The 27992-nt window shown below is 37.6% G+C and overlaps 1 protein-coding gene and 2 long non-coding RNA genes across 3 annotated transcripts in view; all 3 read left to right on the top strand.

The window, feature by feature from the left end:
• Nucleotides 1–27992, top strand: part of LOC310872691 (plasminogen-like) — a gene marked incomplete at its 3' end in the record, with an annotated part of 198382 nt that overhangs the window by 63250 nt on the left and 107140 nt on the right. The gene's annotated exons all lie outside the window — the stretch shown is intronic.
• LOC310872506 lies at nucleotides 390–1780 on the top strand. The gene is made up of 3 exons (XR_014570399.1): nucleotides 390–657; nucleotides 721–753; nucleotides 1640–1780. It is a non-coding gene; the product is annotated as an uncharacterized lncRNA (long non-coding RNA).
• Nucleotides 5016–8120, top strand: LOC310872508. The gene is made up of 3 exons (XR_014570401.1): nucleotides 5016–5050; nucleotides 6312–6342; nucleotides 7374–8120. It is a non-coding gene; the product is annotated as an uncharacterized lncRNA (long non-coding RNA).

Genomic DNA, 27992 nt, shown 5'->3' with positions numbered 1-27992 from the left:
TTTCTCTCAGCTATAGTACTATTTGACGGTAGCCTATACACATTCCTGAACGTTTGATGGTATAAAGATTCAGAAATGAGGTTAACCAAACTTACTTCAAATCAGCACGCAGAGGCAACCATTCATTTTTCTCACTCTGGATAAGTGGGAAAAATCTCCCCAAACTAATTATCCCTTCAAATTACTTTGACAGCTGTCCATCATATTCATCAATTGTAAACTGTTTACTGTCATGGATCAGACAGACCCATCCACTGCGTGTTGTGTTGTGTTGTCCAGCTCAAAGGCAGCCAGGAACTAAGAAGAAGCTAAGAAGAGCCGTTCCAATCAACCAGCTGTCATATATATGACCATGTGTCTTACAGCTCAAACTCATGTAAACTACTTAAGCAGAACAAGTTAAGAAATATGTTATTACTTAATGTGAAAACTTTGTCGACTGATCTAGAAAATGATTTACTCCAAATTGAAGTTATGGATATAAACAAACACATGCACACACATGGAGCAGATTTCCACTACATTTCTGTTGTGTTTCACACCAAGGATCCAGAGCCTGACATGGAAGCAGTGATCCCCAGCCAGGAGAGCACGTCTCCTCGTACCCAATACAGCAGCCTGAGAAGCTGTCGGCCTCGACGCAGACCAAGAACGCCAGTGGGGGGTCGCCTCACACCCTGCTCAAGTACACCAAGGACGTGATGAAGCAAAACAAGAGAGACAGAGCGGGTGGTCCGAGAGGCCTTAGAGAAGGTGTGTGTGTGTGACCTGAACACCCCATTGAGAGCTGGTGCAGGGAATGTATACATTGAAAACACCTGAGTAGTAGTTATAAGTTATGCTAGTGAAACAATGAAAATGTTACAACATTTTAGTAATGGAAAAATGCTGTATCTATTATTGTTTGTTTGTTTGTTACATTTAAAGGTTTGGGCATTTATTTATTTTATTTATTTTCTGGCGTGTGACTTGGCAGTATTAATTCGCAGTATTAATTAAATAGCCAGTTAAACTGCATCTATAAACACATTACGTCCTGCACATACTTCTGCATTCATTCAGACTCCTCACACTGACTGGGGAGAGACTGCGTTTGGAAGATTATTTCTCTCCGAGTCCAATGATCATTACATCCTGATGTGAAAGAAAATATTACAAAAGACAATAATATGGCACAAGTTTTAGAGCCTATGGAAATGTTACAGTTTGATGTGGAGTGATAATAATATTGTATGTAACTACTAAGAAACTATTAATTTTTTTTTTAAACCTGGTACTTCATGTCAAAAAGGTTGCCGACCCCTAATGTAAACAATTGAGGATTTGCCATGTCTCCTCTTTTCTAACGTACCTATTGGACAAGGACTGGTTGGGGAGGGACTTAACGAAGGGCTAATTAGAAAATAGTTAGCAGTATATTTACAAGTTCAGCCACCTGTTGTTATTTCAAATCATTATTGTCATTATTTATTGTATATTAGACCTGTGCCCCTTGGCCACCAGCCTAGCTGGGAACGATGCTAGTTGGGAACCTAGTATGCAATACCTGTTTTAACCATCTGTCTGTGTCCCGTATGGAGATTTCTGTATCTGTCTGCCTGTGTGAAGAGATTGACATGACAAAAAACATTTATTCTAGGAGCCATGGTTGCTGTTGGCAGGCAGATGGCATCACTTTTACCATCTCCCCAACATCCTACAAGAGCCTGCTTTTCCCTGGAAACGTCAACATCAGCTTCCCTCGCCATGCCAGGAAAAGATACCTCTTCTACAAGCTCAAATTGTGTCGCAATGTCACATGTTTTGATCTCTACAGGGTTTCTGTCCGACATGTATACATGCTCAGGGTCATCTTTCACTGGTGTACAAACATGATATTTGTGATTAGGGTTGTTCAGAAGAGTAACCCAGGTATGTTGACAGGATGTATTTTCACAGCCTAGTACTTGCATAGGATATTCAAATCTAGGTAATTAGATAATTACACATCAAGGTGAAATTAAACATTATTGTACTGACAGTCAGTATTATGTATGGTAGTGTTTGATATACAAGCTCCTAGAGTGAATGGAGGCCAGGCCATACATGGTCTGAATGGTCTCTATGAATGGTCTGAATGGTCTCTACATGGTCTTGTATAGCGAAATGGTGTTACAATACAAGACCACACATGATTATGTTCATAGTTGGAAGCATATCAGGTTTTTATGTAAAGAGGTGGGTAAAATTGGTTGTCAGCTCCACAAGCTAGATGGCAAATTCATCAAATGATTAATCTGTAATTCATCTGAAAATGATATATTTGATGTTTAACGTCAATTTGTTTAATACCGTTGTCAAGTTCTAGCTCTTATTGTGGATTACCGGTAGACGGCCAGCAGGTGGCAGCAATGCATAAATAATCAGAATGCTGTCATTTGAACTATTTTAATGCAATTATGTACACCTTATAGTCTCAATGTCCCGCAGTTTTAACAGGTAATGTACGGTTTATTTGAACAATCCAGTAGTATAAAGTATACGTATTTATTTAACCTTGAATTCATTAAGTTCAGCATGCTATGTACTAAAGATAAAAATAAAGAAATGAGAGCTCAAAGATGTTTTGCTTTAAAAAAATATATACAGTGGTGGAAAATAACTAAGTACATTTACCAATGTACTGTAGGTGTAGGCTTATTACAATTTTGAGGTAATTTGTACTATTTCCAATAAATAGGCCTGTACTTTTACTTCCACTGCAGTACATCTCAGATCCCAATATTGTATTTCTACTGCATTTATTTGACCGTGAGTACTTTCTACCTTTGACAGTATGTTAAGTACATTTTGATACCAATACGAGTGCACTTTTATTGAGGTAGCCTATATTTTGAATTCCGGACTTTTTTACTGAAACAGAATAGTTCAGTAACGGTAGTAATTTTGGATTATTATTGATATTCAATAATAAAACGTACTTTTTCAACCATTATGTCTTAATAAAATAATTGTAATTATCTTGAATCCAGAGATCTGGATAACCTTCCCACATCCAACATTAAAATGTAATCTTTACATTTTATCAAAGAGACATAAATATATAGTAAGAGACACTAGCGTTGAGTCATGACTCCCATTGTAACAATGAAATGCGGAAGTGCTCAATCTAACTCAATGGGATAGTTCCAGCCAGAGGAGCAATGCAGCGAGATCAAACCGTGCCTACTCTACACGCTGATAAATCCGAGGATCCTTTTAACTGCGACACCGCGGATTACATCACGACACTCACTTCCTCTTCCGAAATAGGTTGGTCGCGCTGTGATCATACACTACAGGTTATTTCAATTTATTAACTAAATGCACAAATTGCGTTTACACCTGTTCATCACTCTGTTAAACAACACACCGCGGCACCATTACGTGCCTTTATGCGTTCGTTTATTTACGTTTTAATCATGCTATCGGGCTATGTTGGCCAGGCTAATTTATGTGCTAACATAAAGCTATAGTGAACAGGCTAGGAAGCTATTAGGCCCGAGCGCTTACCGCATTGCCCGAAGAAGTTTACTGTTTTTTTGTAGCTATCTAACCGCTATGATTTGCTATTAACACCGCTGGAATCTATCGTGAAATCATGAATGTTGTATTTTGAACGTGCTGTGCGTCCGTCAGTCAGTTTCTATGAACTTATTACACAATTCGTCATTTGTTGTACAGAAATAGTGTAGCCAGCTAATTTAAGCTACTTCAATCATACACTGAAGCCTATATGTTGCATTACATTAGTGATAGCTGTGACCTTGTAGATATTTGTTGGCATGATGCTTAAAAACAACATTGTGGTTTGAGATCAATCTAACCTTTTCCTGTCCTCCTTCCCCCCCTCTCCCCTGGTGACTACTAACTTTACGTAAGTAAAGTAAGCCGATGTATTTTTTGTGTGAGCTGAAACATAATAATCGTTAATTTAATAATTATCTTCATGGTGTCATGTTGTCTTTTATTGGCTTAACAATTACGTTACTTTGCTGAAACATTATTATTATTATTAATAAAGTATAGCTTGCATCACAAGCTATTTTCGATTTGGCTGTTTTCTATTTACTTTGACACATACTTTGAAACAATTTTGCTTTTGTTACTATAAGTATATTTATGCCAATACTTTTCTATTGTATGGCCATGCAAAATAATACTGGTCATTTTTAGTAGGTGGGGATTTATTTTATTTTATTCATTCGTGGGAAGGATGGGTAGCAAGATTATTATCTTTTTTGTCCTAGGGCAATGATGGATATGCTTTAAAAAAAATAACTTCTTTGCCTGAGTAAGTCCCTGAGAACGCGTTTCTCAGGCCAGGTGGCCCATTAGAGCAGGTGCCCTAATTATGGATATTAACAATACAATTTATTAATACCTTATATTTCATATTGTGAGCTTGTGGAACCGTTCAGTGTTGCCAAGTCTAGTCATTATAAGCTACTTTCGACTTGTTTATCTGTAAAGTTTCTTTAAAATATTGGTGGTCCTTGAGATGAAAATGTTTAAGAACCACTGCTCTAAAACAACATTGGACAATGATGTTTGACAGTCAGCACTGTCTATAGTTGCAATTTTTTTCGGATTTTCTGTCTTTATCTGGCCTGTTAACCTTTTCATAGGCCTGGTTGCTTGTTTCTCTCTGTCACGAAATGTGGCAACCGTCAAAGCACGTCCCTAGACTAGAGTTTGTTTTGATGCATGAATGATGGCACCATGATCTGCGTTAGGGTCCGCGGAGGCGCGGACCCCCACGCAGACTATCGCGGACCCCCCCCGCGGAACTCCGCGGGGGTCCGCGCCGAGCAAACGCAGACCATCGGTCGAATTCTGACTTTTTTTTTTTTTTTTTTTTTCACCAAATGCCAATAAATGTCAACCAATATTTTGCTCGGCCTATTAAAGTGAAAGTATGACTACCGGTATACTTTTTACTTCATATTGTACACAAACAACTGATTAATTTTTGCATGTTATGTCCTTCATTCTGCAGTTTAAACTACATCCTGACCCTACCTACACCTGAGTAAGTATTTACTGTATCAGCTTAATGCTGTCCCATCTGTGTGTTCAGACTGGCAGGCAAATCCAGCCTGAATCAGATCTGTGCCACATCCAGATTTAAATCTGTTTTGTATAAATAAGTCAAAACTTTAGGCAATAATGACAACAATCATACCCACCAATTCGTATAATATATAAGCCTCTACCAACAGTAGATATGTCACTTTGTGGTAAATGTGCAATCTAAAGTAGCCTAAACGAAAAACTACTAGGCCTATTTGCTATGAATAAATACAACTTCTTCTAATTCATTGTTATATTATAATGACAAAAAAAATAATTCAATATATATATGTGAAATGGTTCTATAAGTAGGATTTTATTTCTGTCTATAAACATGCTCTACCAAACTGCTGAATTGTCTGTCAGTGATAAAAGGCAGTGATGCCAAGATAATACATTGACCATTTTTTAATGTAGAACAAGGAATCTAAATCATTCAGTAGAGCATGTTAACAGAACATTCTTTGACCATTGTTATGTTTTGCTGTATCAAGCTAGATTATCATGTTCAGTAACATCTCTGAGTTTATGTGCAAAAAAACTTGTAAAGCATGGTATGTGAATCCACAGTGCCATCTAGTGGATGTTGTTTGCATAATCCACCTCAACCAAATATAAATGACTCAATTGGCTTTAGTCCAGTTTCAGCATTTTCAATGATTATTTAGTATTCTACGTCTCTAGGAGATGAACTAGGTCACTAAGTGTGAAAATATGTTGTCAGGAACATGTTTTTATTTTCTTTTTTTTAAGCAGATATGTATGCTCATTGCTATTTTCAAATAGCCAAATAATATATGTATGTTGAAGTGCTTACATTGATTTAGATGCTACATTAACTATTTTAGCTGGGAACCCCCTCAAGGAACCCTGGATGTTTCCACCCCACTTTGAGAACCATTGCCATAAATGACCACCTGTCAACCTACTGTATCTTACAGTGGTCCTCACTAATCCTCATAAGATGACACCATTTCTGTCTACCCACTCTGTGTCTCAGAGGATATGGTCCTTTAAATTGGACCAGAATGATTAAATGCAAGCTGTTACAATGTAAGCCCTTTAGTTAGAAATGTGCAGGGACCTTTACTCTGTATATTGCGGTGATGTGCAACGTTCTGGGATGGGAGCAATTACCCACATGAAAAAAATAATGGATAAAGTATGGATGTACTGAGATAAATGTTCATTGGTGATTGTCTCTACTTTTCATTCTGCAGACAAAGCTGGTTGCTGTTGAGTTACTCTTGAGTAAGTATTAGTTAAAAACACTGACAATATATTGACAAGTTCAAGTTGAATATAAGACTTGAATATAAGCACTAACGGTACAGGAAGTGATATTACACACACACCTTTAACAAACATGTTAACCACTTAAGCCCTGTATGGTTAATAAAAATAGCAGATCGACAAGCTCACAACGTGACATGTGGAATTGTAGATTTATAGCTTTAGATATAGCTTATTTTTTTAAATACTTGTTTATGGTGGAGGGGGCAGATGTTTTAGTTGGGGACCCTTTGACAGACTAGGACCAGGAGACAAAGGGCCGATTCATACTCCTATTTTAGAGCCGAATAAAAGTCGGTTCGGCGCTGTAGAGCCTACAATGTGACGTCATTTGAGGTTTGGGGGGGGGGGGGGGGGGGTACCGTCCTAAAGTCGGCTCTTCGGTGCTACTGAAAATTTATGACGAGCCGAAATCATTTCGGCACTACAGCGCCGAAACAGCGGTAAAATAGGAGTATGAATCGGCCCAAAGTGGTGACCTTCTGATAACCAGATGGCCATGTTGTGAGCTTGTAGAACTGCTATTTGCAGCACACACTGCTGTTGTACGATGGAACACACATTATACTTTAAATATTGAATACTATGGTTGATGTAATTAGCAATTGCATATTCTATACAGTACAGTAACTGACTACATAAGGCTTATTAATCCTGTGGGGAAGATTCAGAACAGCTAGCCAAATTGCTGCAAATAAACATTGTAATAACTAGGGTTGACCTGATCAGGTGATCGGAAATCTGCTCCAATCTCATGATTTTCAAAAGATCTGATTTTTAATTGTAAATCTCAAAGAAAGATGTATAAGCAATGAGTTTTTGTAAACTGTTTATGCTAGCAAGGTTCGTGTTGTAACTTTATATATTCCAGGAGAGGTGGAGTTAGTTGCTTTAGCAAACAACACAAGGTTTCTTCCCGACAGCAGCGTTATGCATTTATGTTACTGATATACTTGTATAAATGTGACTATGAATATTCTTTCTTTCAGGTAAACCTTGCGCAGTGAACCCTGGGTTCCAGTGGATCCTGTTTTTCTCTTAATCCAACACCCCAAACCCTGCTATCTCCCTGCCTCTCTGTCTTTTGTCTCTACCTTTTCTCTCTCTCGCCCAGAGAAGTCTCAGAGTTGGGAGCAACTCTGAGAGATCTTGCTCTGCTCCCTTAAGCAATCCCTTATACGCAACCCCGAAACGCAACTTGATACAAGTTTTGATGCAACCCTGAAACGCAACTTGATACAACTTTTGATGCAACCCTGATATGAAACTTGATACAACTTTTGATGCAACCCTGATATGAAACCTTGAAACCTTGGATACAGCTTTTTGAGACATTTGTATTGCCACACCTTTGAGCCATCTTTGTTTATTCACCTTTTGTTTTGGTTAAACATCCATCCACCTAAACACCATTTCCATATTCCTGAGTGATAGTTTATACATACCGTATACATTCATTGTTTGAAATAATTTGTTTCTGGCTATCAACTATCTGGATCCGAACGCAGCCTCAACTCGATCAGCTTGGTGTCTGCACTCTACATACTGAACCAGGACCGGACTGCGTACTGGACCAGGATCATCAAAGCAAACACATTTCACAAACTGTTTAGAAATACTCTTAACATTAGTACAGTGTATACTCCTAGCAAGGCCAACCTCTCTTTATTGTTCAGCTTCTTTATACATTGTATAGTAAAATATACTTGAGTAAAAGTAAATGTATGGTAGTTCAATAGGCTTGTTTAGAATTCTGTTTGATAGTTAAGCTATTTGCAGCTCTGACAAGTGGACCTGTGACCTTCACTCTATTGAACAGCGGTCCATCAACTGAAGTAGCCTAACTGCTATATTAAGTGTATACATTAGGCTACCAAGATAATTCTCCTAATCATCACTATATTGTTAAGCCATCACTGAATATTTAATCAGCACTACTTGAAGGTTTGTTGCTTGTGCTAACATTTGAGAAACATTTCATTGGTTCAAAACAAAACTGTCATTTCCACATTCCCAAGTATACATTTGTATCTTTGATCAAATACTAAATCTACAAAGGTAGTGTTCATATCTATATTAACTGTCTATACTGCCTTATAGATACACTGATTTAATTATTGACTGGTATTTGTCTGGGCACTAATCCTTAACATTGTGTTAAATGCAGCCCGTCTTTTTTAAATTAATTGCAAACTTGACCACATTTCCTCTTTTGAACAGTTCTTTAAACTAAACTGCTTATTAAGTCAAACTGTAATACAGTTGTAGCCTACATTGTTTATAAGTTGAGATAAAGTGGACGTGTGAGAAATCACTTGCTTCTGTTTGGTACTATAGTGAATGTCCCTCAGTGATTGAGATTGCATTGTGGTTTTCAGTAGCTCACATCTGGTATATTACGTAGAATTCTGCGAAACTACAGTTGACGTCTGGTCCTATATTACAATTGTTTCATAATTTTCTGGGTGTCTATATAACAAGTTGCTAGAGAACTATAGCCTACTGTATCAATCACATTCTCTGAATATATTTGTGAATATCGTAGTCCCTATTAAGTTACCATAAAAACATTGCAAAGCACAAACGTTTACGCATTATTTAAGGTTTACCAGTGTGACAAATAGCCTACAAGAACAAAACGTTACCATGCCGAGGAAAGGGAAAAGAAGTCAAGCAACAAAACAACGATGGGTGAAGTTGAAATTATCTGACGATGTGATACCAGGTCAACAAATGCATGTTCCCCACAGCTGCAATGATGTGAAACCGATGTACTACACTGATGCTGTCAAACAGGTTAGTCACAGTGAAGTTGGACATCTGTCGGGGACATCTCATATTCAACTCAAAGGCCAATCTGACGAGACAAGAGTTAAAGCATCCCATAGTCAAAACAGCACTAAATACAATGTATTTTCCAGGAATAAGCAGTGTGCCTGTAGTTCTATAACATTTCTGGCATTCCTTCATGAGGAAGAAGTAGAACACATTACAACAGCAAACCTGGACCTTGTATTGCAAAAGGGCGACCGCATGTACACAAAGGTCAAGTGTCAGTTAGATGCAAAAGTAAAGAAAACAGCCGATCTACAAGCTCACGAAGGGGGACAGTTACCTAAAACAAAGAATAAAGTTGATCATACTCATCTAGCTACAGATGAACTACCGGACAAAGTGTCTGCCCGCGACGATGACTACCAGTACCATGTAACAAAGCATCTTTCCCAGTATGGAACCTTAGGAGACCCTCCATCTCATTATGCAGAAGAGTACCTAGATCTAGAAGCAGGACTTAGCTGTTTGTTAACAGAGGTGAACTATGCATTGCTGGTAATGAGTGGTTTAGTAATTGCTGTGTTCAGGAACAGATCAGGAAAATTTGGTTTTTTTGACCCACACTCTAGACGGCCTGATGGATTACCATATACTGAAGATACTCAACACTTAGGCACTGCTGTAATGATTACATTCACAACATTGAAAGATATGATTAACAGGATTATTGAGTGCCACCTGATGTTTGAGACGTTACCAACATGCAAGTATGAACTCATGCCTGTAGGATTTCACAGTGACAACCTGGATAACAGTCATGCTGCTATTGCCGACTCCATTGACCTGTCACCACAAGCTGGAATAGAAATTCCAACAACATCAAACACAGATGTCTACAGCACACACCATGCAAACAGGCAGGCTAAACATTCATTGTCAGAAATGTCTGATGTGGTTGTAGAACAATGTACAGAATATCAAACGAGCAAGTGTATTGATGACAGTGCTGTATCACCTATGAGCGAGCAGAAGGATGCTAAAGTGCATTGCCATAAAGACTGTTTATCTAAGAATTTGACACATTGGCTTAAAAAGCGTTTAGGACCCATGGGTGAGCAGGAGCTTAAGGAGCGTTTTTCTGACAACATCACATACTGTGTTAAGGATACAATTGTGACAGCACGTCAACAAATACAATGTGCTCCCCACAGCAATAAAACACCATTACAGAAGATGTATTACACTGATGCTGTCAAACAGGTGTGTAAAGTTAGACATGTGCCAGGAACGTCATACCGTATTCAACACAAAGGCCAATCTGATGAGACACGTCTTGCAGCATCCCATAGTCAAAACAGCAGTGATTACAATGTATTTTCCAGGAATAAGCAGTGTGCCTGTAGTTCTCTAACATTTCTGGCAATCCTTCATGAGAAAGAAGACATTACAGCAGAAAACCTGGACCTTGTATTGCAAAAGGGCGACACCATGTACACAGAGGTCAAGCAACAGTTGGATGCAGAAGTCAGAAAAACATCCGATCTACAAGCTCACGAAGGGGAACAGTTACCTACAAAGAATAAAATTGCTCATACTCATCTAGCTACAGATGAACTGCCGGGAAAAGTTTCTGCCCTCGACCATGACTACCACGTAACACAGCATGTTCGCCGGTACGGTACATTCGGAGACCCTCCATCTAATTATGCAGAAGAGTACCTAGATCTAGAAGCAGGACTCAGCTGTTTGTTAACAGAGGTGAACTATGCATTGCTGGTAATGAGTGGTTTAGTAATTGCTGTGTTCAGGAACAGATCAGGAAAATTTGGTTTTTTTGACCCACACTCTAGAAGGCCTGATGGACTACCATATAATGAAGAAACTCAACACTTAGGCACTGCTGTAATGCTTACATTCACAACATTGAAAGATATGATTAACAGGATTATTCTGTGCCACCTGATGTTTGAGACGTTACCAACATGCACGTATGAACTCATGCCTGTAGGATTTCACAGTGACAACCTGGATAACAGTCATGTTACTATTGCCGACTCCATTGACCTGTCACCACAAGCTGGAATAGAAATTCCAACAACATCAAACACAGATGTTTCTCACAATGTCACAGCAGGTCAACAAATACAATGTGCACCCTACAGCAATAAAACACCATTACAGAACATGTCTTCCACTGATGCTGTCAAACATGTGCCAGGAACATCTAACCGTATTCAACACAAAGGCCATTCTGATGAGACAAGTGTTGCAGCATCCCATAGTCAAAACAGCACTAAATACCTTGTCTTTTCCAGGAATAAGCAGTGTGCCTGTAGTTCTCTAATTTTTCTGGCATTCCTTCATGAGGAAGAACACATTACAACAGCAAACCTGGACCGTGTATTGCAAAAAGGCGACACCATGTACACAAAGGTCAAGCGTCAGTTAGATGCAAAAGTCAGAAAAACAGCCGATCTACAAGCTCACAAAGGGGGACAGTTGCCTAAAACAAAGAATAAAAGTGCTCATACTCATCTAGCTACAGATGAACTACCGGACAAAGTGTCTGCCCGCGACCATGACTACCATGTAACAAAGCATCATGATCTTTCCCAGTATGGAACCTTTGGAGACCCTCCATCTCATTATGCAGAAGAGTGCCTAAATCTAGAAGCAGGACTTAGCTGTTTGCTAAAAGACGTGAACTATGCATTGCTGGTAATGAGTGGTTTAGTAATTGCTGTGTTCAGGAACAGATCAGGACAATTTGGTTTCTTTGACCCACATTCTAGAAGGCCTGATGGATTTCCATGTCTTGAATATTATCAACACTTAGGCACTGCTGTAATGCTTACATTCACAAAGTTGAAAGATATGATTAACAGGATTATTGAGTGCCAACTGGTGTTTGAGACGTTACCAACATGCACGTATGAACTCATGCCTGTAGGATTTCACAGTGACAACCTGGATAACAGTCATGTTACTATTGCCGACTCCATTGACCTGTCACCACGAGCTGGAATAGAAATTCCAACAACATCAAACACAGATGTCTACAGCACAAACAGGCAGGCTAAACATTCATTGTCAGAAATGTCTGATGGGATTGCAGAACAGTATTTTCACACTGGCAATATTGAGTGTACTGATGGCAGTGCTTTATTATCACCTATGACTGAACCGGAGGTTGACATAACGTCTGCTGTTGATCATCAACATTGTAATGTCACTTGCAATCAATTATCAAGTGCAGATTTTGAAACCCCACACACTAACTTAACTCACACTGAAGCCTCTCAAAGTATGACTTCCTGTAAGTTTGTGACTGAACAATCTTTCAAATTCACAATGAGCAAGGACCAGATAGCACACATGTCAAAATTGCCCAAAGGGCAAAGACGAAAATTTATGAGGACTTGTGAAAAACTTGCATTACCAAAAACTGGCATAAAGCAACAAAAAACAGTACAGAGAAAGGAAACCAAAAACTTGAAAGAAAGGGCTTTGTATATTAAATGCGAATTGTATAGACAAAGAAAAAGGTTGTATATTAACAAGCGTTTTTCAAATGATAGTGCATTTAAAATGAAACATATGCAAACAATGAAACAAATCTGTCAGCACAGGTACAAAAATGATTATGAATTTAGACTCGGAAAGAAACAAAACATTCAACACAGATACAAAAATGATCATGAATTTAGACTCAGACATAAACAAAATATTCAACACAGATACAAAAATGATCATGAATTTAGACTCAGAAAGAAACAACACATTCAACACAGATACAAAAATGATCATGAATTTAGACTCAGAAAGAAACAACACATTCAACACAGATACAAAAATGATCATGAATTTAGACTCAGACATATTGTAATCATGAAACGAATCAATCAACACAGATACAAAAATGACCCAGATTTCAGACGGCTTCATTTACAGAAATGTAATGCTAATTTTTATAAAAGATATCACAGTGAAGCAGCATATAGACTCTTTCATAAGATGCGTTGCACACGGAAAATAATACAACAATACAGACAAGAAGATGCACTACGTGCACAAAGATGTAACATTGAAATGCAACAAGCCATATCTGCTTTTAGAACAAGCATACAAGATGGCCCCACTAATGTCTGCACAGTATGCCATAGAGCATTGTTTCCAGATCGAGTAAAGCACTGCAATAGGACAGACTACGTAAAAAATCCAGATGTGGTGTCTGCTTGCTTGACAGGAAAATATGTTCATGTTTGCAATGATGTATGCAGAGAACCACAACATTGCACAGTACCCAATGAGAGGAAGCAAGAATGGATCTGTCCCACCTGCCATGACTATCTTAAGAGAGGGCACATGCCACCACTTGCTATGGCTAATAATTTGGAGCTGGTAGAAATCCCCCCTGAATTGTCTGATCTTAACATATTGGAGAGGCATATTTCATCCAAGTTCCTAACATTTGCTAAAATCATACCTCTTCCCAAAGGCCAGCAGAGATCACTATGCGGTAATGTAGTATGTGTGCCATCTGAAGTAGAGGCGACTGTCAATGCTTTACCCAGACTTAGAAGTGAGTCTCAAGTGATGAGAGTAAAGTTGAAGAGACGATTGCACTACAAAGGACATCAATTGTTCCAGACTGTCACTTGGTCTAAAATTTTAAAGGCATTGCACACTTTAAAACAAATTCACCCCGAGTATAAGGACATAACTATCAGAGATGAGGCCGAATTGTGTGACCCGACAATTAACGACGAGGAAGAAGGTGACAATCAAATTGATGATATCATGGAAGATGATGAGTATGATGATGATGCATTGACGGACATTGACAGGTGTGAGCAAAATGCACTGAATCAGCCACACGATAGTCTTGGTGAGGAACAACATATCGATATCCTGCCTCGTAATGACAATCAACAGCAGGAGCACTCAAACGATACAGAACAAGAGGGTGAACAGCCAACTGGCGGCATTGCCCTCGAATCTTGTCTACAGCCACTTGACATTGCAGACCAGCTATTAGCGTTCAGTGAAGGAATTTACTGTATTGCGCCTGCTGAAGGTAATAAGCCGGTCAACTTTTTCAGAACACCTAAGCTTGAGTCTATGGCATTCCCAGTGCAATTTCCCACTAGTGTAAACACATTTGATGATGCAAGACCCATTAGGTTAACACCCAGCAGTTATTTTAAATCAAGGCTTACCTCTGTAGATAGTCGTTTTGCCAGAGATACAAATTATTTGTTCTTTTCACAATTCGTAACAGAAATACATTTGGCTACTTCCAGTATGTCAATACAACTGCGTAAAGGAAAGCCTATGACACGAGATGGACGCAAAATAACCTCCAGGATGCTGCAAGACAAACACGAGGTTCAAAAACTGGTGCGAAACAAAGAGGCAATCAGATTCATGCAGCCACTGAGAGGAACCCCTGCCTATTGGGAGAAAACAACCAGAGATCTGTTTGCTACCATCAGACAATTAGGAAAACCGACTTGGTTTGGTACTGCTTCTGCTGCAGAGATGAGATGGCCTCAGGTGATTGAAGCAATTAAGAAACAACAAGGTGAACAGGTTAATTTTGAAGACCTTGACTGGGCAACAAAGTGTGAAATATTACGAAGCAATCCGGTTACAACAATGCGCATGTTTGATAAACGTGTTGATGAATTATTCAAACTGTTTCTGAGTGCTGCGCAGCCACTTGGCAAGCTTGTAGATTACTGGTATCGTTTAGAGTTTCAGGGGCGTGGTTCGCCTCACATTCACTGTCTGTTATGGATAGAGGGTGCACCCGTGTATGATGAGGACTCTGATGAGACTGTGTGCAATTTTATTGACAAGTACGTTACAGCCCGGTTGCCTGACCCAAATACTGAGCCGGAACTGTACAGAAAGGTTAAAGAGCTTCAGACACACAGCAGAAATCACTCCAAGTCATGTCGCAAAAACAACAAACCTGGCTGCCGATATGGATTTCCTAAACCCCCTGCAAGTGAGACCATGATAACGAGACCTACAGATCCTAAGCAGTTCAGTGCAGCTAAGACGAAGCTTAAACCAGTGGTTGAGTTACTGAACGACCCTCAAACTGAATCTCTGGATTTACCACAGCTACTGGCTACATGTAATTTAAGCATGGAAGAGTATACAGAATGTCTCGAATCACTGACCAGCTCCAATAAGGTTATACTGAAACGTGATCCAAAGGCATGCATGGTGAACGCATACAATCCTTATATTCTTGATGCCTGGGATGCCAATATTGATATCCAGTACATTCTGAATGCATACTCGTGTATCATGTACATCACAGCCTACGTCACCAAAGCTGAGCACGGGATGAGCGAGTATCTCAAAACAATGATTGAAAACTCAAATCAAGACAATGCCAACATAGACGAACGTGGGGAAATGATGCAAGTAATGCAGGCGTACACCAAAATGAGAGAGGTCAGCGCTCAGGAGTGTGTAACTCGTGTATGTGGTATAAAAATGAAGAGGTCTTCACGCAGTATCCGTTTCATACCAACAGATGACAATAGACTGAAAATGAGTTATCCCCAATCACGCTTGGAGAACACTATACCAGACTCAGAAGATGTGTGGATGACGGGGTTAATTGAAAAATACCATGCTAGACCTGAACGACCAGACTTTGAGGTGATGTGCTTGGCTGATTTTTCTTCCACTTGCAATATTGTCTATGGCAGGCAGAAAGTCATAGCTAAAGATGTTGTGCCTCTACTTAATGAGATGGGATTTGTGAAGAAAAGAACAAAGGGGAAACCTGCCATCATCAGATATTACCACTCCTCAGAGGAAAAGAATCCTGAGGGATATTTTGGCACACTACTCAAACTGTACCTCCCACATCGCTCAGAGTCGCAGCTGAAAAGTGACAACTTTCAAACATACCAGTCCTTCTTGCATAGCGCCTGTGTTCAGCTACCTGGTTCAAACCAACTCCAGCCAGTATTTCTCATTGTCAAGGAAAACAAATATAAATATGAAAAACACAGTGAAGAGATCCAGAGTGCCATCGACGAATATGAGCAGAACGGGCCCATGCAAGATGAATGGTGTAATCTGGCTCCTGAATCTGAACTGGAGAGGTTGGAATGTATCGCAGAACGCGAAACACAACATTTGGATGACCAACATGAACAAGAAGATGTCCCAGACTATAGCGTTGAGTCTGAAGCTACAACAGCTGCATCGATGATACAAACCTTTCAGATAGACCCTGTAGTATTACGCCAAATGTATCAAGGTCTGAACCAGAAGCAAGCATGCATATTCTACACAGTTAGAGACTGGTGCATGAAGCGTGTTTGTAATCTACCCTCAGAGCAATTTTTCTGGTATATAAATGGTGGTGCTGGAACAGGGAAGTCACATCTAATCAAATGCATCTATTCAGAGGCATCCAAGATATTGTCCAGACTCGAGAGAAACCGTGAGGAAACTGACATATCGCAGCCTACTGTTCTGTTAACCGCATTCACCGGTACGGCAGCTTTCAACATTTTAGGCAAAACGTTGCATTCCATCTTTAAGCTACCAAGATCCATTCAACTTCCATTCCCAGGACTTGGCAACAAACTGGATGAAGTGCGAGCAGAGCTTTCAAATGCTGAAATTATTGTCATTGATGAAGTGTCCATGGTCTCAAAGACTCTCTTTGCCTATGTAGATGCCAGACTAAAACAAATCAAAGGAAGTCAAAACCCTTTTGGAGGAATGTCAGTACTCGCTGTTGGAGACTTCCATCAGCTTCCACCAATTTCACAGGCTAAACCTCTCTGTGTCTATGAATCATGTCAGATAGACCTTTGGCGCGACCAATTTCAGATGATCACATTGACAGAGATCATGCGTCAGAAGGATGACATCGCTTATGCTGAGACGTTGAACAGGATCCGTGTGAAACTAAAGTCAGATACCTTGTCTGAACCAGACAGAGATTTGCTTTCACAAGCCATCACCGAACCAGCACTTTGCCCAAATGATGTACTTCACATCTTTCCTACTAATAAGGAGGTCAATGAACACAACGCAAAAACGTTAGCTCTGCTTCATTCTGATGTCACAAACATTGATGCAGATGACTATAGAAAGGACAGATTTTCAGGAAGAATGGCCAGACAAGCAAAACCATGTCGTGGAACCAAGAACGACTTACCAGACACACTACAAGTTGCTATGGGTGCTCGCGTTATGCTCACCAGAAACATTGATGTGGACGATGGACTTGTGAACGGCACATTTGGTAAAATTGCCCGAATAGTTACCTGTGAAAAAGATGGTGCTATATATACAAAGATGCTTGGGCTTGAGCTGGACAATACAAATGCAGGACAGAGGCACCGTCATAAAACACCCGGAGGACCTGATAATGTTGTGTACATAGAGAGGATGGAGGAAAAGCTGAAGCACGCAGTACGCAGACAGTTTCCCATGAAGCTCGCATTTGCCTGTACAATACACAAAGTGCAAGGCATGACAACCTCTACTGCTGTAGTGTCCCTAAAAAAGATTTTTGAACCCGGTATGGCTTACGTAGCTCTCAGCAGAGTAACCTCTCTCAGTGGAATGCACATCATTGGTATGGATGAGTCTAAAATCTATGCCAACCCTGAAATCACTGCAGGCCTCGAGAGCATGACCCAAGTCAGCTTTGAGGACATAATGCCACTTGCTCACAGCACGCAAACACTGAACACGCCTGACACTCTCACCATCATCCATCATAACACAGAAGGACTGGCACCTCATATCAGTGACATTAAGAGTCATCATGAGCTGGGTCTAGCAGATGTGTTGTGTCTCACGGAAACTCACCTGCAAGGATCATTTGTTGCTGAGAGTCTCCATTTGGAAGGCTACAGTATGTTCAAGCGGAACAGACACGTGTCCTACACTAACAATTCTTGCATGGCCAACAGTAACGGGGGTGGAGTTGCTGTATATGTGAAAAACAACATTCAAGCCCGTGAGAAGCAGTACATACATAATGTAACTGACCTGGAGTTTGTGGTTGTCAAAGTTGAAGCCCCAGTGAATGCATTGATTGCTGCTGTGTACAGACCTCCAAACTACGGTGTTAATCAATTCCTCCCAAACCTGAAAAGCCTCTTGGACTCTTTAGAGATCATGGATCATCACCCAATCATTGTGTGTGCAGACTTCAATGAAAATTTGCTGTCCAGCGGAACGCATGCAATATTTGATCTGTTTGAATCCAGAGGATATGCACAGCTAATCGCAACTGCGACCACTGAAAAGAACACACTGTTGGACCACATTTTCATCTCTCGACCACAGCATTGTGTCCAGTCAGGTGTATTACGAACCTATCACAGTTACCACAACCCTGTATACTGTGTAATAACCTCTAACGTGTCTCAGTAGAGTAACAATTATCAAACGATATCAACTTGTATTGTGAAATCTTAAATCTGTATTGTGAAATCTTACAGTGCAATATTTAAAAGTCTTTCATTTTATATGTCAAATTATGTGCTACTGACCACCAATTTACTGTTGGCATTATGAACAATCAATTTAAAGCTATTTCAGGTGAATAATCTGCACCTTGTTTTTCAAATAAACAAACAGACAACATCTGATAGGAAGTAGATTTACAAAGTCACATTTAATAGAACATTGATATACAACAATGCACTATATTTAATTATTGTTTAATAGAGTAAAGCATAATGTAATGTAGTAGTTTAATTCAGCATAGATTAACAGAACATAATGTAATTAAACAAAGTCAACACGATATAATCATAATAGATATCACTGTACAATTTTATGTAGTTTAGAAAAAACAATGTTTAATATAGCAAAACATAATGCAATGTAGTTGAATTAAGCATAGATTAACAGAAAGCAATGTAATACAACTAATTCAGCATATTATTATAATAGACATTTTGATTTAGTTTAGAAAAACAATGTTTAATAGAGTAAAACGCAATGTAGTTTAATTAAGCTTTTTAATAGATTAACAGAACATAATGTAATACAACTAATTCATAGGGGGGGGGGGGGGTCCTCCAATGCAGCCAAGCTCCACCACCTGCCTTGGCTGCCTTGAAGCTGAGAAAGAAAGAGGGATGGACGTAGGACCCCACAACAAAACCACAACACTTGGTTTCCAAGAGACAGAAATAGGACCCCCCCCCCCTCCCATAACAATACCAAACCACTGGATGTGCCAGTCGCAGCCCATCCATCCTGCAGCCCCCGATTCCATAGCTGCACCATCCTGACTATTCAACTTACAAGTAAGTTGTTTCCATGGCATGCCAAATATAATGTATTGTAATCCTTGTAATGTGAGTAAGCATCCAATGCTTATTTTGTAACTAACCAAATGCTATTTACAGCTATCTGCAAACAACACCACAACTCTTGGTTTGAGAGGAGCAACAGATGGAAGGAGCATACCCCACCCCTCCCACAAACAAGAACACACCACAGACAGCCCATCCACCCTTCCATAGATACCCTACCTGTAAGTTATTTGTATATTAAAATGTTTTACAATCTACATAATACGATTAAGCATTCACTACTCAATTTGCAACAATGCAATGTACAGTATTGCTATACATGTGTGCTCTTGTGTGTGTTTTTGCAGGAGGTATCAACCACACTATGAAAAGCTTCACATTCCCAGAGAATGCCAGTCAATTCTGTACCACGTCTCACAGTTCCTGCACTACTGCTACCTGCTGAACAACACACAAGACAATTATCTGGGCTGACGACTTACTGCGTTTAATTTACTTTGCATAAGATCTTGGACACTGGGGAGCACTGGATAATTACATTCCACGTTTGGAGCCAGAAGTAGGCGAGTATGGCAGGCTGGTTAGCCAATGACGGGTAAGATCCCACATGGGTAAAACACCCCGGGACAACCTAAGACAGGCACAGTCACAATTACTCAGCCTTAAAGTCACAGTGAGTATCATCTCACCAACGAGTGACAAGTGTGTGTGTGTGTGTGTGTGTGTGTGTGTGTGTGTGTGTGTGTGTGTGTGTGTGTGTGTGTGTGTGTGTGTGTGCGCGTGTGTGTGTGTGTGCGTGTGTGTGTGCGCGTGCATGCGTGTGTGTGTGTGCACGTGCCCTAGCCTCGACAACCTTACAAGCGTATGCAAAGGCTCAACTTTTAGATATCAGTTTATGTAGACATAGCACTCTACAGTGTATACACATAGTTTCATTATAGATATTCCACTGTCAGAGGGATGTTAAGTTCTTAGCTTACGCATGATTCTTGATGACTATTGTGTATTTGATGTATTACCATGTGTTGTTGCTTACTCTAAAGCAAGGGGGGGGGGGGGTGCCAGGGAAAAACTGGGATGATGGAAAGTGTTAAAATGTTAATCACAGCCTAAACATGGAGGTCACAACTCTTTGTTAAATTTATGCTGAACAAAAATGTTCTTGTATATGTCAATGTCAAAAAAGATCACCCAAAATACTGTTAATAATAATAATAATGCATCAGTAATGCCCTCTATTAATACATATCTAATATATCTAATATAATTTTTAAGTTATTTTTAAGGTTTTTTAATTTTTAATTTTAAAGTAATGTTTTAAAAATGTTTTAATATAGATAGGCATATAGGCCTATCTTTAAAAGCATAAACCCAATGATTATTGATAGATTTTTCTTTCATTTTGTAGAAGTTTTTAAAGTTTTTAAAAGTGTTTCTTTCAATGTAAAAATAAATAAATAATTAAGTTCTTTATTAAAAGTTTAGTTTTTTTTAAGGTTTTATTTTATTTTATTTTAAAGTATTTTTTTAAATATATTTTTTAAACTAAGACTGTTATAATGCATCAATAATGTCCTCTATTAATACATCTGATAAATACTTAAGCTATATATATTGCATGGCTCAATTATTGTCTAAAATGTATGTCAATTTTGTTTTTATCAATCTAAACTTTGCACAGATGAACTTGTATGCAAAATGCAAAAATACAAATCCTTGTATGTAAAAAATGCATGCCCAAACTCGTGATTTTTTAAAGGTACAGTAGATACTAGTAGAGCCCATCTAAAGTAAGGACTTGTTATCCCTTGTAAAGTATGTATACATGAGATAGAAGCAGTTATATAGAAAATGTCCATACCATCATTAAGCACATTAAAGATTATGTTATTAACCTGGAATTAAACATTTATAATTTTGTCTACAAATGTTTTGGAAGTTGTAATTGTCTTATGAAATTGGGGGTCTGTGGGACGACCCACCAAGTTTGAGACCTGTAGCATGTTTAGAGATTATCTGGAGTTATGGCCCAGCCAATATAGGAAGACAGTGTGGGTGGGGCATAATACAGCTGTAACATATAGTAAGACCACCCACAAACTTTGAGACCTGTGGGAAACAGAGTTAAGGCTGTTTAAAGCCTTATATTGGCTGTTTAAAGCCTTACATTGCGCATAAAACGCAATGTATAAAGTTATTGCTGTGTCAAGTTTGAAACTTGGGGACTGGAGTAATAGTGTTCCCATTGGTGGTCTAAGTCCATAATCAAAATTTCTGGACTGTAACATATTGTAAAGAAAAGTAGAAAATGTATTAAAGCTGAAGTAAAAGTTAAAAAAGTATGAACATTTGTAAAAACTATAGTTTAAGCATAAATAACTGCATAAAGCGGAAATAAAGTATGTGGAAGTAGTATGATGCCCAAAAAGGGGCAGAATAAAGTAAGTAAAGTATTACTGTCTACTAATGATTTGTAATGTATGAATAATGCTTTACAATGTATTCTTGATGAATCAAGAAAAGGTAAAAAAGAAAAAAAATAGTCAATCCAATGGAGTATACATATAAAAGCATTCATGAGCTTAACAGAAATAGCATACTTTTACATGTAAAAAGAAGGTTCAAATAGCATATAGGCCTATCTTTAAAAGCATAAACACAATGATTATTGATAATGGTCTAAGATATTTCTTAAAAAATATATTAAGATAAAAAATATTAAGTTCTTTATTATTATTTTTTTCCTTTTAAGTTTAAAAAAAAGTTAAAGTTTAATTTTTTTAATGTTTTTAATTTTTTTCAATTTTTTAATTTTTTAATCATGCTAATGCTAACATGCTAATGCTAACATGCTAACATGCTAATGCTAACATGCTAATGCTATCATGCTAACATGCTAATGTTAACATGCTAATGCTATCATGCTAACATGCTAATGCTAACATGCTAATGCTAACATGCTAATATGCTAACATGCTAATATGCTAACATGTTAATGCTAACATGCTAATGCTAACATGCTAATGTTAACATGCTAACATGCTAATGCTAACATGCTAATGCTATCATGCTAACATGCTAATGCTAACATGCTAACATGCTAATGCTAACATGCTAACATGCTAACATGCTAATGCTATCATGCTAACATGCTAACATGCTAATGTTAACATGCTAATGCTAACATGCTAATGCTAACATGCTAATGCTATCATGCTAACATGCTAACATGCTAACATGCTAATGTTAACATGCTAATGCTAACATGCTAATGCTAACATGCTAACATGCTAACATGCTAATGCTAACATGCTAATGCTATCATGCTAACATGCTAATGCTAACATGCTAACATGCTAATGCTAACATGCTAATGCTAACATGCTAAAATGCTAATGCTATCATGCTAACATGCTAATGTTAACATGCTAATGCTAACATGCTAATGCTATCATGCTAACATGCTAATGCTATCATGCTAATGCTAACATGCTAACATGCTAATGCTAACATGCTAAAATGCTAATGCTATCATGCTAACATGCTAATGTTAACATGCTAATGCTAACATGCTAACATGCTAATGCTATCATGCTAACATGCTAATGCTATCATGCTAATGCTAACATGCTAATGCTATCATGCTAACATGCTAACATGCTAACATGCTAATGCTAACATGCTAATGCTAACATGCTAATGCTATCATGCTAACATGCTAACATGCATGCTAACTAACATGCTAATGTTAACATGCTAATGCTAACATGCTAATGCTATCATGCTAACATGCTAATGCTAACATGCTAACATGCTAATGCTAACATGCTAACATGCTAACATGCTAATGCTATCATGCTAACATGCTAATGCTAACATGCTAACATGCTAATGCTAACATGCTAACATGCTAACATGCTAACATGCTAACATGCTAACATGCTAACATGCTAACATGCTAATGTTAACATGCTAATGCTAACATGCTAATGCTAACATGCTAACATGCTAACATGCTAATGCTAACATGCTAATGCTATCATGCTAACATGCTAATGCTAACATGCTAACATGCTAATGCTAACATGCTAATGCTAACATGCTAAAATGCTAATGCTATCATGCTAACATGCTAATGTTAACATGCTAATGCTAACATGCTAACATGCTAATGCTAACATGCTAATTTTAATTTTTAAGTTTTCATTTTTTTCATTTTTTTCATTTTTTTCATTTTTTTCATTTTTTTCATTTTTTTCATTTTTTTTTAATTTTTTTAATTTTTTTTAATTTTTTTTAATCTTTTTAATTTTTTTAATTTTTTTAATTTTTTTTAATTTTTTTAATTTTTTTAATTTTTTTAATTTTTTTAATTTTTGAAAATATTTTTTGTATAAACGTGTGTGTGTGTGTGTGTGTGCGTGCGTGCGTGCGTGCGTGCGTGCACTTGCGAGAGCTGTGTAAAGGCCAGCCAATAGGAAGACAGGGTGTGTGTGTGCGTGCGTGCATGCGTAAGTGCTCTTGCGAGAGCTGTGTAAAGGCCATCCAATTGCACAAATAGCAGACCTACAAGCCCACAAGGTATCGCAGAGCAACTCATTGAGATCTTGTAACTTTAATTTCAGCCCTGTAATTAAGCTCTTATATGTCTCAGCTGTGGAAGTGTAAAAGACAAACAAGTGGCGCGCAACTTGAAGGTCTTGATCTTGAATGGTCTTGAATGGGGGGAAACTATGCCCGAACAAATTGCTCTATCGCAAAAAGTAAAAGTCGAATGCAAATAATTCTTTCGCTGTGAGTGGCCTGAGATATTGAGGTACACCATGTGCGATTGTGGTGTTGGTACAATCGAAAATGTGGTTATAAGAGCGAGTTAAGAATTGTCATCGCGATAATTTCCTCGTAAGGATTTTACTATGGAGGTCAATGAGCAGATTGACTGTATTTGTGTCACTTAAAAGGCTGTAGTTCACATTCTGTATGTCTCTGTGTTTTGGTGGTCACATTGTGTGAAAGAGGACATGTGTGGCTACAAAATGACCAAAGAACATGCGTGTAAAGTGAATATTTTGGCCGGGACGGCAATTTGTTTGGTAAATTTTCAAGGAAAGATTTTCTGTTCTACGCACTCTAGTGAGAGAAGCCCGCACTCTAAGTTGGCACTAATTAGGCGAAACGGCCTGCGATTGAACTACGATTTCGGAAAAACCGTTTAACGTATTCGAATACGGTTTGAACCACGAAAAAGTCCAGAGTCGTGTGAGCTTTCTAAAGTTTAAATCACGTTTCTACGACAAAGTATGCCAGAGTAATGAGGCTGCAAAAGTGAGGTTGATTTAGAGATAAATCCCATACATTGTCAATGGGAGGAAAAAACTATAAATAAAGTTAAATATTTTAAAAAGTATAAACTTTTTCAAAACAACTTTTTCACCAATGAAAGTTCAAAGATAGATGAACATTATAAAGTTTGAATGAAGTTTCAAAGTGAAAGTATGACGGAGTAATAAGAGCTCAAAAAAGTTAACTGTGAAAAATGGGACATTTCTTCCATCGACTCTCACTATAAAGAATGTAAAAGAAAGTTAAAAAGTTAAAAAGTATAAAAAGTATAAAACTTTGTAAAAATTCTAATTGGAGCATAAATAACTGCAAAGAGCTGAACAGTTTGAAGTTTGAACTAAATTTCTAGCATAAAGTATGTGGAAGTAGTTAGGTGCCAAAAAAAACGGCGGAATAAAGAATAAGCGGAATAAATATAGGCTGCCAATATCTAGTGTGTGCTCGCTGTGGCGAGCCCACAACTAGAAAGCAGTTCCTGTAGAAACTGCGTGGGCTCGCGTAAAATGCTTTGTATAAAGTTATTGCCGTGTCAAGTTTGAAACTCGGGGACCGGAGTAATGGTGTTACCATTGGTGTTCTAAATCTATAATCAAAATTTCGGGACTGTAGCATATTGTAAAGAAAAGTAGAAAATGCATTAAAGCTGAAGTAAAAGTTAAAAAAAGTATGAAAATGTGTAAAAACTATAGTTTAAGCAGAATAAAGTATGTGGAAGTTGTAGAAGTGTTTTTAAAGTTTTTCTTTAAATGTAAAAAAAAAAAAAAAAATCTAAAAAATTGAAGTTTTTTCTTTTTAAGTAAAAAAGAAAAAAAAATATTTTTAAGTTTTCATTTTTTAAAATTTTTTCATTTTTTTTTTTTTTCATTTTTTTCATTTTTTTTCAATTTTTTCATTTTTTTCATTTTTTTTTATTTTTTTTATATTCTTTTTATTTTTTTTTATTAAAAAAAAAAAAAAAAAAATAATTTTTTTTTATTTTTTTTAATTATTTTTTTTATAAACGTGTGTGTGTGTGTGTGTGTGTGTGTGCGTGCGTGCGTGCGTGCGTGCACTTGCGAGAGCTGTGTAAAGGCCAGCCAATAGGAAGACAGGGTGTGTGTGTGCGTGCGTGCATGCGTGCGTGCGTGCTCTTGCGAGAGCTGTGTAAAGGCCATCCAATTGCACAAATAGCAGACCTACAAGCCCACAAGGTATCGCAGAGCAACTCATTGAGATCTTGTAACTTTAATTTCAGCCCTGTAATTAAGCTCTTATATGTCTCAGCTGTGGAAGTGTAAAAGACAAACAAGTGGCGCGCAACTTGAAGGTCTTGATCTTGAATGGTCTTGAATGGGGGGAAACTATGCCCGAACAAATTGCTCTATCGCAAAAAGTAAAAGTCGAATGCAAATAATTATTTCGCTGTGAGTGGCCTGAGATATTGAGGTACACCATGTGCGATTGTGGTGTTGGTACGATCGAAAATGTGGTTATAAGAGCGAGTTAAGAATTGTCATCGCGATAATTTCCTCGTAAGATTTCTACAATGGATGTCAATGAGCAGATTGACTGTATTTGTGTCACTTAAAAGGCCGTAGTTCACATTCTGTATGTCTCTGTGTTTTGGTGGTCACATTGTGTGAAAGAGGACATGTGTGGCTACAAAATGACCAAAGAACATGCGTGTAAAGTGAATATTTTGGCCGGGACGGCAATTTGTTTGGTAAATTTTCAAGGAAAGATTTTCTGTTCTACGCACTCTAGTGAAAGAAGCCCGCACTCTAACTTGGCACTAATTAGGCGAAACGGCCTGCGATTGAACTGCGATTTCGGAAAAACCGTTTAACGTATTCGAATACGGTTTGAACCACGAAAAAGTCCAGAGTCGTGTGAGCTTTCTAAAGTTTAAATCACGTTTCTACGACAAAGTATGCCAGAGTAATGAGGCTGCAAAAGTGAGGTTGATTTAGAGATAAATCCCATACATTGTCGATGGGAGGAAAAAACTATAAATAAAGTTAAATATTTTAAAAAGTATAAACTTTTTCAAAACAACTTTTTCACCAATGAAAGTTCAAAGATAGATGAACATTATAAAGTTTGAATGAAGTTTCAAAGTGAAAGTATGACGGAGTAATAAGAGCTCAAAAAAGTTAACTGTGAAAAATGGGACCTTTCTTCCATCGACTCTCACTATAAAGAATGTAAAAAAAAGTTAAAAAGTTAAAAAGTATAAAAAGTATAAAACTTTGTAAAAATTCTAATTGGAGCATAAATAACTGCAAAGAGCTGAACAGTTTGAAGTTTGAACTAAATTTCTAGTATAAAGTATGCGGAAGTAGTTAGGTACCAAAAAAAAGGGTGGAATAAAGAAACATAAGAAGCGGAATAAATATAGGCTGGCAATAGCTATTGTGTGCTCGCTGTGGCGAGCCCACAACTAGAAAGCAGTTCCCTGCAGAAACTGCGTGGGCTCGCCAAAAGACGCAATGTATATAATGTACAGTAGAAAATGTATTAAAGCTGAAAGAAAAGTTTAAAAAAGAATGTATAAAAATTGGTAAAAAGAATAAGCATAAATAACTGCATAAAGCGGAATAAAGTATGTGGAAGTAGTACGATGCCCAAAAAGTGGCAGAATAAAGTAAGTAAAGTATTACTGTCTACTAATTATTTGTAATGTATGAATAATGCTTTACAATGTATTCTTGATGAATTAAGAAAAGGTAAAAAAGAAAAAGAAAAAAAAGAGTAAATCCAATGGAGTATACATATAAAAGCATTCATGAGCTTAACAGAAATAGCATACTTTGAAAAAAGTATGAAAATGTGTAAAAACTATAGTTTAAGCAGAATAAAGTATGTGGAAGTTGTAGAAGTGTTTTTAAAGTTTTTCTTTAAATGTAAAAAAAAAAAAGAAAATCTAAAAAATTGAAGTTTTTTCTTTTTAAGTAAAAAAGAAAAAAAATATTTTTAAGTTTTCATTTTTTTCATTTTTTTCATTTTTTTTCATTTTTTTCCATTTTTTTCATTTTTTTCATTTTTTTTCAATTTTTTTCATTTTTTTCATTTTTTTCATTTTTTTCATTTTTTTTAATTTTTTTAATTTTTTTAATTTTTTTAATTTTCTAATTTCTTTTATTTATTTTAAGTTTTTTTTATTTTTTTTATTTTTTTTTGAAAATA

This window comes from Protomyctophum parallelum, assembly GCF_964188405.1.
Source record: "Protomyctophum parallelum genome assembly, chromosome: 15".
NCBI classification, from domain to species: Eukaryota; Metazoa; Chordata; class Actinopteri; order Myctophiformes; family Myctophidae; genus Protomyctophum; species Protomyctophum parallelum.
This window is presented reverse-complemented; position numbering and strand designations above follow the sequence as displayed.